The sequence below is a fragment of the Tetrao urogallus genome (assembly GCF_951394365.1).
Source record: "Tetrao urogallus genome assembly, chromosome: Z".
In the NCBI taxonomy this organism is placed as follows: Eukaryota; Metazoa; Chordata; class Aves; order Galliformes; family Phasianidae; genus Tetrao; species Tetrao urogallus.
The window spans coordinates 25,372,691-25,380,159 of record NC_136816.1 but is presented as its reverse complement, the minus strand read 5'-3'; the positions used below and the strand labels follow the sequence as shown (position 1 = coordinate 25,380,159).

Genomic DNA, 7,469 nt, shown 5'->3' with positions numbered 1-7,469 from the left:
AGGATGCATGACTGTGACTGGAAAGAAACATGTATAGAGAAATCTTTTAATGTCTTTTAATGTGCAGATGAGCTGTATCACAGAAATATCCACAACATTTGGACAGAAACAACGTTTTCTTAAAACTCCTTTTCATATCTTCCTAGCCATAATTTAGTAAAGGTTTTGTTTTGTTTATTTTTCTGCATATTTGAGCAGCTGACTTAGCAAAAATACTGCAAAAAGTGAGTTTTAATTTCTACTTATCTGTATTTTAAGCTGCTGTGCATGTAATTCTTCCTAAGTTTTCAGTAATGAAGAAGTACTGGGGAAAAAAACAAAAACAAACAAACAAAAAAAAAAACAAACAACAACAAAAAAACCCAACAACTTTCTCTCACTTACTTCTCTTGACCAATTTCTTTCTGTCCATGGCTATATAGGAGTATAACTAGATCTGGTATAGTCCTGCAGCTCCTCTGCAATTCTGAGCTACCATAAAGGAGATGTCAGTTCCAAATGCAGACTCAGCAATAACTAACAAAGCAGTATAATATTTCTCATGCCAGATCAGCAGTTATATTTGCCCAGTGTGTTTCTATTATCAGGCTGAACAAAATGTCTTATCTTAGTATCTCATTCTTATTCTTCAGAACACAGGAATATGCATGTCTCTGGCCAGATCAGTTCCACAGGCAGTCCTGAAGCAATCAACAGTTATTTCAACCAAAGTTAAGTCATTTTACAGGCATTGAAAATTAAAGAATGCATAAAGATACCTGCATATAACACACCAGAAAATATTGATAATGGATAAGCTGGGATGAAATCTTACATATAAGATTTCATAAATATCTCATAAATATCTTTACTTGACTTACATGATGTTATGCATTTCAGGAAGAAATGCAAAGACATGGGATGGTGATTTTCTTCCCCTTTGTCCAAATGCAGGCTATCATCTGTTTCTCCCTGAATTACTGAAGAAAATCATTTCCTTGACAGTTTTTCTCCCCAATAAGCTACTATTCTTTTTTTCTTTCTTCTTACCTCCTTAAGTAAGACTATGAAATTTAGAGACTGCAAATGATTCTGTGTGATAGAACAACCTCAAAATGGATGCTGCTCAGACATGCTAACATAACTCACCAGCCCAAATGACCTTCCTCTGAGATCTTTTGCTTTGGGATGACATGGTCAGGTCAGTCAAAATTAAATTATTAAGGATGTATCTATTTACTGATGCATACTTTTACCAATTACTGACAAACTTGTCATTTAAATTCCTTAGAACCTACACTGCAAACTGAGAACTGAAGCCCAGAAATTAACTGCAGTGAACAGAAAAACAGGACATACCTGAGTGCTTCAGAAAGAAAAACAAAAACAAAAAACAAAATCCACCACCAACAAAAACCAAAACACACTGTGAAAGATCTAAAATGCCTTTGTAATTTCTTTCTTTAAGGAGGAAAGGGAGAGAGGGGAAGAGAGGGGGACAGAGGGGGACAGAGAAGGTGTGGTGGGAAGACAGCTTACAAGAAAGGGAAAAAAAGTCGCTCCTGCTTTTGTGAGGAGTCATCTTTAAGGTCAGAGAAAACTGAAATTAGAGTTTTCTATCTCATCTGACAAGAATCTTCATTTCAATGGCTGCATCACATAGGCCAAACAGCCTCTAAAACCCTGTTGTTGTTTTTTGGTTTTGGGGGATTTTTTTTTTTTTGGCAGTAGTTTTTTGTTTCTTTGCTTGTTTTCTTGGTATCTAATAGTTTATTTTTTTTTTCTTAAACAGCAATAAAATCTAAAATTGTATGTTATGACATACAGCATTTACCATGAAGATGGAATATTGAAATCCCAGCATTTCAAATAAACTTAGCATTTAAAGTAACCTCAAGACCTTACACACTGTAAATTAAAAATAAAAAATAAATACTTTGTTTCCTATATGTGGGCATTTTACATGCAAATAATACATAAGTAAGGACACATCTTCAAATGGCACATATTCCTGTGTAAGATGGCTCAAAATGTCCATGAGATACAACACAAACTACACTCCTTTCCCTTTTTATTCCTCTTTAAATTGCTACTTCAGTATTATGTACCTCCAAGAAAGATTAATTAAACTGTTATGAGGCAGCAGTAATTCCATGTCTAGGAACAGAAGCAGCATCGAAAATTAACCAACTAACCTACTAAGTTTTTTGTTTTGTTTTTTAATTGTAAACAGCTTAAGAACATCAGGAAACTGAGAAGATAAGACAGTGAAGTTATACAAAGAGTTAATTTGTTCTTACTAGGCAAGTTTATTCTGGTCACTCGTAATTGGTCACTGTAACACTCCGGTCACTTTAAGTTTAGCTAAATAATTAATGAACTTTCAGTGTAGCTATGCAGGGAATTAAGCAAGGCATTTTTTTTCTCCCTATTTTATCAAGTTTAGTTAAGCCTGGTGAAATGTAAAAGCCAAATTCTCACTGAATAGGGAAAGCAGAATAGATTGTTTGAATGTGCTCTTATATTAAAAAAAAAGCAAGCACTTTTACAGTTATGTGTTACAATGTAAGAAGTGTTGATATATAAATAATTTCTCCTGTGAATCACAGCTGCTAAAGGAATGCTTGAAAAAAGTACAAGAACTATGCTAAAGTTTGTCCACTGCTGTGAGGAAAGTATGTCAGTGATCTGACTTCATGTCACTGACATCCAGTGATACTGTGACAAAAGTGAAAGAAAGGAAGAAAAAAAAAAAGGAAGCAAGGGAGGAAGGGAGCGAGAAAAAGAAGAAGATAAAAAGAAAAAGATACAAAGAAAGAGGAGAAGTAGAACCAGCAAAGGAAAGAAAAGAAAGAAAGGAAGTAAAATGGTTTCAGTAAAATGGCAAAGAGATCCTGCCAAACATCACATCTTAAGCAATCTTCTAAGTTGGAGCAAAAACTCATCTTTCTTACACTGAAATTCTGACAAACAATCAGAAACAAGTGGAATTAAGAATTTTCATAGCAAATACAAAACTTTTCAAAAAACAGCCAAAACAGATTTTGATTTATGTTACACTGCAAAAACAAAAGGTGCATACCCACCTCAGTGAACAAGGGGGTGATTACATCCTACTTTCTGTATTTGGATAGTTCTGACTTGTATATTATGTTCTGACATGGATATTGTTTTCACAAAACTGATTTCTCTGACTATCACAGGAACCTTGCTAGATCTATAGGACCATCTGCTGGTAAAAATCAAAGGCTATTTTATGCCTAACAAAACTTAAAATAATCTTTTGTTCCAGAGATAGGCTTATGTTGCATATAACAGCCCGCATACCATCTCAGAATGTGGGCTGATTGTCACCTTGGTGTTGTTAGAAAAACAGTTTCCTTATCCAGTATTCCACAGTTCTGTGAACAGAATGTATTTTAACACAATTTCTATTCACAGCTTAAGTGAATCACTTCCCTTACAATTCCTCACCCCCAACTATTCATTTATGTACAGATGAGCAAAGCACTTTGATGAAAGTAGGTTCCAGAATAGATTAAAACTCCAGAATTTGCAAGTTTATTTTTGCAGATGGGGATGATATGAAATAAGGAGCCTTAAAGAAAAAACCTTACTACAGATTACACATTGTATTTTAAACGTCCTTTGCTTCATCCTTCCTCCTCCACATCAAAACAACTTCAAAGGCCCACACAAGTATAATATAATAATGCAATTAATTATCCCAATTTTCATAGTAGTATGTCCTTGAGAATATCACACATTATTTTACATCACATACAGAAAATAATTTGCAGTCATTCTACTACTTACTCAGTGCTAATTTGGGCAAGGTATTGTCCCTTATACATTAACACACTTTTGTCTGTGATAGCATTGCACACCAGTAGCCATCAAAATAAATCCTACTTATGTCCACATATGCATTCAGGAATAGCTGGGTCTTCGATCAAGAATTCTGCATGACTATAGATCATATGATTAAATTATGCCTACTTTACGACTTCCTCAGTAAAGAACTGTCTTTGTCTTGCTGATCCTCAAACATTCCCAGGGAACGCCATATTTAGAGAATGTTTAGGTGCATAATCTGTTTCATCCTCAAAATTAATACATGCCAGCAGTAATAACTCAGAGCATAACATATGGGCTTTACTCAGTAAAAATATAAGCACAATTAGCACTGAAGAAAATGGACAATTCTTGAATACTTTATTAAATATATTCCACATGCTTGCAAGTCCAGTTAGGCTGAGGCCTAGCCTTTTTTTTTTTTTTTTTTTTTTCTGAAACAGATTTGAATCACTAGAAAAAGCTATAATTCATAAAAAACTACCAAATAATAAGAAAAACCTGTTTGCATCTTATGTACTTCCCTGACAGAATAATATTAAATCTGCTTCATTTACTAATTACACTGATCTATTTCTTTCTTCTTTTGGGGGGAGGGAGAGTGAAATTACTGGATATTGTTTTGCCTGAATGTTTTCCTAAAAGTGTGCTGATGTGTATTTTTCACAGTCACCTAAGCATGCAATTTTGCAATTAAATAAGCCTTACTACACAAAGAGAGATTTCAGATTTTTATTCAAAAATTGCAAGAAAATCAAAGATTCAACATGCGGAGACTTTCAAGGTACATCCATCACTGTATGGCAAATCTCCTTAACTTCAAAAAGTTTGTCTTTATAGATGGGTGCTGAGGATGGGAAAAGGTTTGTATTTATTAGGGAAAAAAAAAAAAAAAAAAGTGCTTTGCTAAAACTGCTAATTACAGCTAATTCTTACCATTTTTAGATTCTGTTAAGTCTTAGGATTGCAGTTTCTCTCAGGTAGCACAAGGATCTGAAAGTAATTAAAAAAAAAAATAATGAAAACAAATGTAATTAAAACTGTCACAATATTTAAAAGTTTTTTTTTTTTTTTTTCCTCTCCAGTGTGACAGTAGTGAGCCAAGAATAAGCTTCAGTGGTTAAGATTAAAGTTATGCAAATTATTCTAACCACATGTACACTTATATACCATATTCCTCTGCTCTTCAGTGTTCTGTAGGCTTAAATATACGAAAAAGGAATCCCTAGCACTCGGATTTGCAAAACTATTATGCTATGCGCTTGGTACTTCTCTGAAGAGTCCTAATGGTTAAGACACCTAAAAATTAGTCAACGGGACAAAATCCACCAACCCGTGCTTACTGTGAAAGGTGGTCCATTGTTTGCAGCCATACTACAAAGTGTGGCGCTTTTTTTTTTTTTTTTTTTTCCAGTCAAGAAACACGCATTACAGTGTCAGGCATTCACAATGTAACGGCCCAGAGAGTAGGTATTTTTGGAAATGGCACTGCATTACATAACCTCCCGTTTTCTCTCCCTCTATTCCACACACACATACTTGCATGCACACACCTATTTTTAATAGGGAGGAAAAAAAAGAGTAGGTCCTACCTCGTTCAAATTACTGCTCTTTTAACTGAGTGAATTTGTAGCACACCTCCTTTATCAGTTCTCATAAAGTGAAAAAATAAAGTTCTCTTCTACTGATAGATTATATATTTCTTACCTATAGTGTGTATGTACGAGATATAATTAGGTATGAGTCATATGTCTACACACAAATACATACATCTATGCTGGACAGAAAACTGCAAACTCTTACCTATAAATGGACATAGAAACATTTGGAAGAAAGCACATCAAAAAATGCACACCAAAATACATTTGTTTGGGGTTTTTTTGTTTGTTTGTTTTTGTTTTTGTTTTTTTCCTCTCTCTCTCCCTAAAGAGCCACCCAAAATTTAACTGCTGCACATGCAAAAACGCAGAAGGCTGTTGCAAGAATGACTGCCTTCTAAAAATAAACACCAGCAGCCTGAGAGGAATCCAGTGTCAGGGCGGAGAAGAGGGAGATTCGTTTTACAAGAGAGAAGAAAAGAGACGAAAACCCAATCCTAGAGCCTTGCATACATGCTAAAAAATCTAAGCGCCCAAAATTCAGAAAGGCGTTTTGGTGATTTCGGAGTGAAAAACCAAAAAAAAAGAGAGGAATTAGTTTTACAAAACCACTTCTCGTCTCCCCTTGCATGTGTGCAGCACAATCCCCAGCCCAGAAATCCAGCCTCAAAGCACAAAGACAAAGAGTTAAGCATATATACTGCACGTTCTCTCATCTCCTTCAAGAAAGCCTGTTTTGGAAATGTGCACCGAGAGCGTGCTGCAAGCTGCAAGCACAGACCAGCTAAGGGCAAAAGGAAACGAAGAGAAAGAAAGAAAGAAAGAAAGAGAGAGAGGATTAATTAAAAGTAGAACAAAATTCTGTGGATTGGAATTGCATATACTTACAGACAAAAGCCCCCGCTCCCTGCTCACTTTCTGTCCTTTCTACATGATCTGAAACACAAATGTGGATTAAAAAAGGGCAGCATGCTACAGAGGGAATTTATAGTTGGGGGAGTGGAGAGAGGGTAGGGGGTGTGGGAAGGAATGACTGCACCTCTTCCAAAGTGCAGTCGTGGAGAAAAAGGGGTGGGGGGTGGCTGGGGGAAAGTCTCCCTCTCTCTCGGGCTGGGATTTGGCTGCCAGCGCTGGTTATATTGAACAATGAGCTAATTCTGATGGTAGCTGGCTGCCTGCCAGCTCCCCGCTCCCCTCCCGTCCCCTCCTTACACATACACACTCCCTCCGCCCGCCTCCCCCCACCGACCCCCCTCCCTTTCCTCCCTCTTCCCCCCTCCCCCCCCCCCCCCCCCCGCTGCTGCAGCGCCAGACTGCTTAGTCTGCAATAATCCGCAGCCGCACGTCCCCGCGCTGTCTGGCGGCCGGGCCAGCGACCGCCCCGCCGACGGCCGCAGCGCACGGCGCGGGAGGCGGCGCCCCCGCGGGCGCTGAGGGGAGCGGCGAGGTGCGGCGGCCGTTGGTGCCCTCGCGCCGCACCGCGCGCGCGGGGTCCGGCGCTCCCCTGGCGGCGGCACGGCGCGGGGTTGGGCGGCGGCCAGACGCGGAGCGGGACCGGCGCGCTGAACGGCCGCGGCCCGCCGCCAGCGCCCGGGAGCGGAGCGGAGCGGCGCGGGGGAGGGAGTAACCACATACTGTAATAATAACCCTGCGGCAGCGGCTGCAAAGGGCATCTGAGGAGAAGGGGAGGGAGACGGAGGCGGCCGCCCGCCCGCCGCTTCGCCTCGACGGTGCCCGTCTGTATGAAAATGGTGGGCAGGAGCAGGGAGCGCCGCGCCTAGGGGCCGAGACCCGCGCCGGGACCCCGAGAGCCGCCCCTCCATGGCGAGCGGCCCGCTGGGAGCCGAGACCCTGCCCGGCGCCGGCCTTCCGATCCGAGCTGAGCCGCGGCTCCGGCAGCCGTGCTGCGAGCCGCAGGTGCACGGAGCCCGCCCGCGGCCGGGACGAGGCGGTGGCACGGGGCGGCAGGGCGGGGATCGCCGCAAAGTCTGGCTCCGGACCGTGCGTGCCTGCGGCGGGCTGGGGAGAGGCCAGGCG

General features: G+C 40.5%; 1 long non-coding RNA gene across 2 annotated transcripts; it reads right to left on the bottom strand.

Annotated features, from left to right (window-relative positions):
• Nucleotides 1–4,552: 4,552 nt before the first annotated feature.
• LOC306956889 lies at nt 4,553–6,519 on the bottom strand. Of its 2 annotated transcripts, XR_013792603.1 has the most exons (4): nt 6,472–6,519; nt 6,321–6,368; nt 4,771–4,827; nt 4,553–4,681 (listed from the first exon to the last, which is right to left on the bottom strand). It is a non-coding gene; the product is annotated as an uncharacterized lncRNA (long non-coding RNA). The 2 variants fall into 2 exon arrangements; XR_013792604.1 differs by lacking the exon at nt 6,472–6,519 and having other exon boundaries at nt 6,321–6,457.
• Between the last annotated feature and the right edge of the window lie 950 nt (nt 6,520–7,469).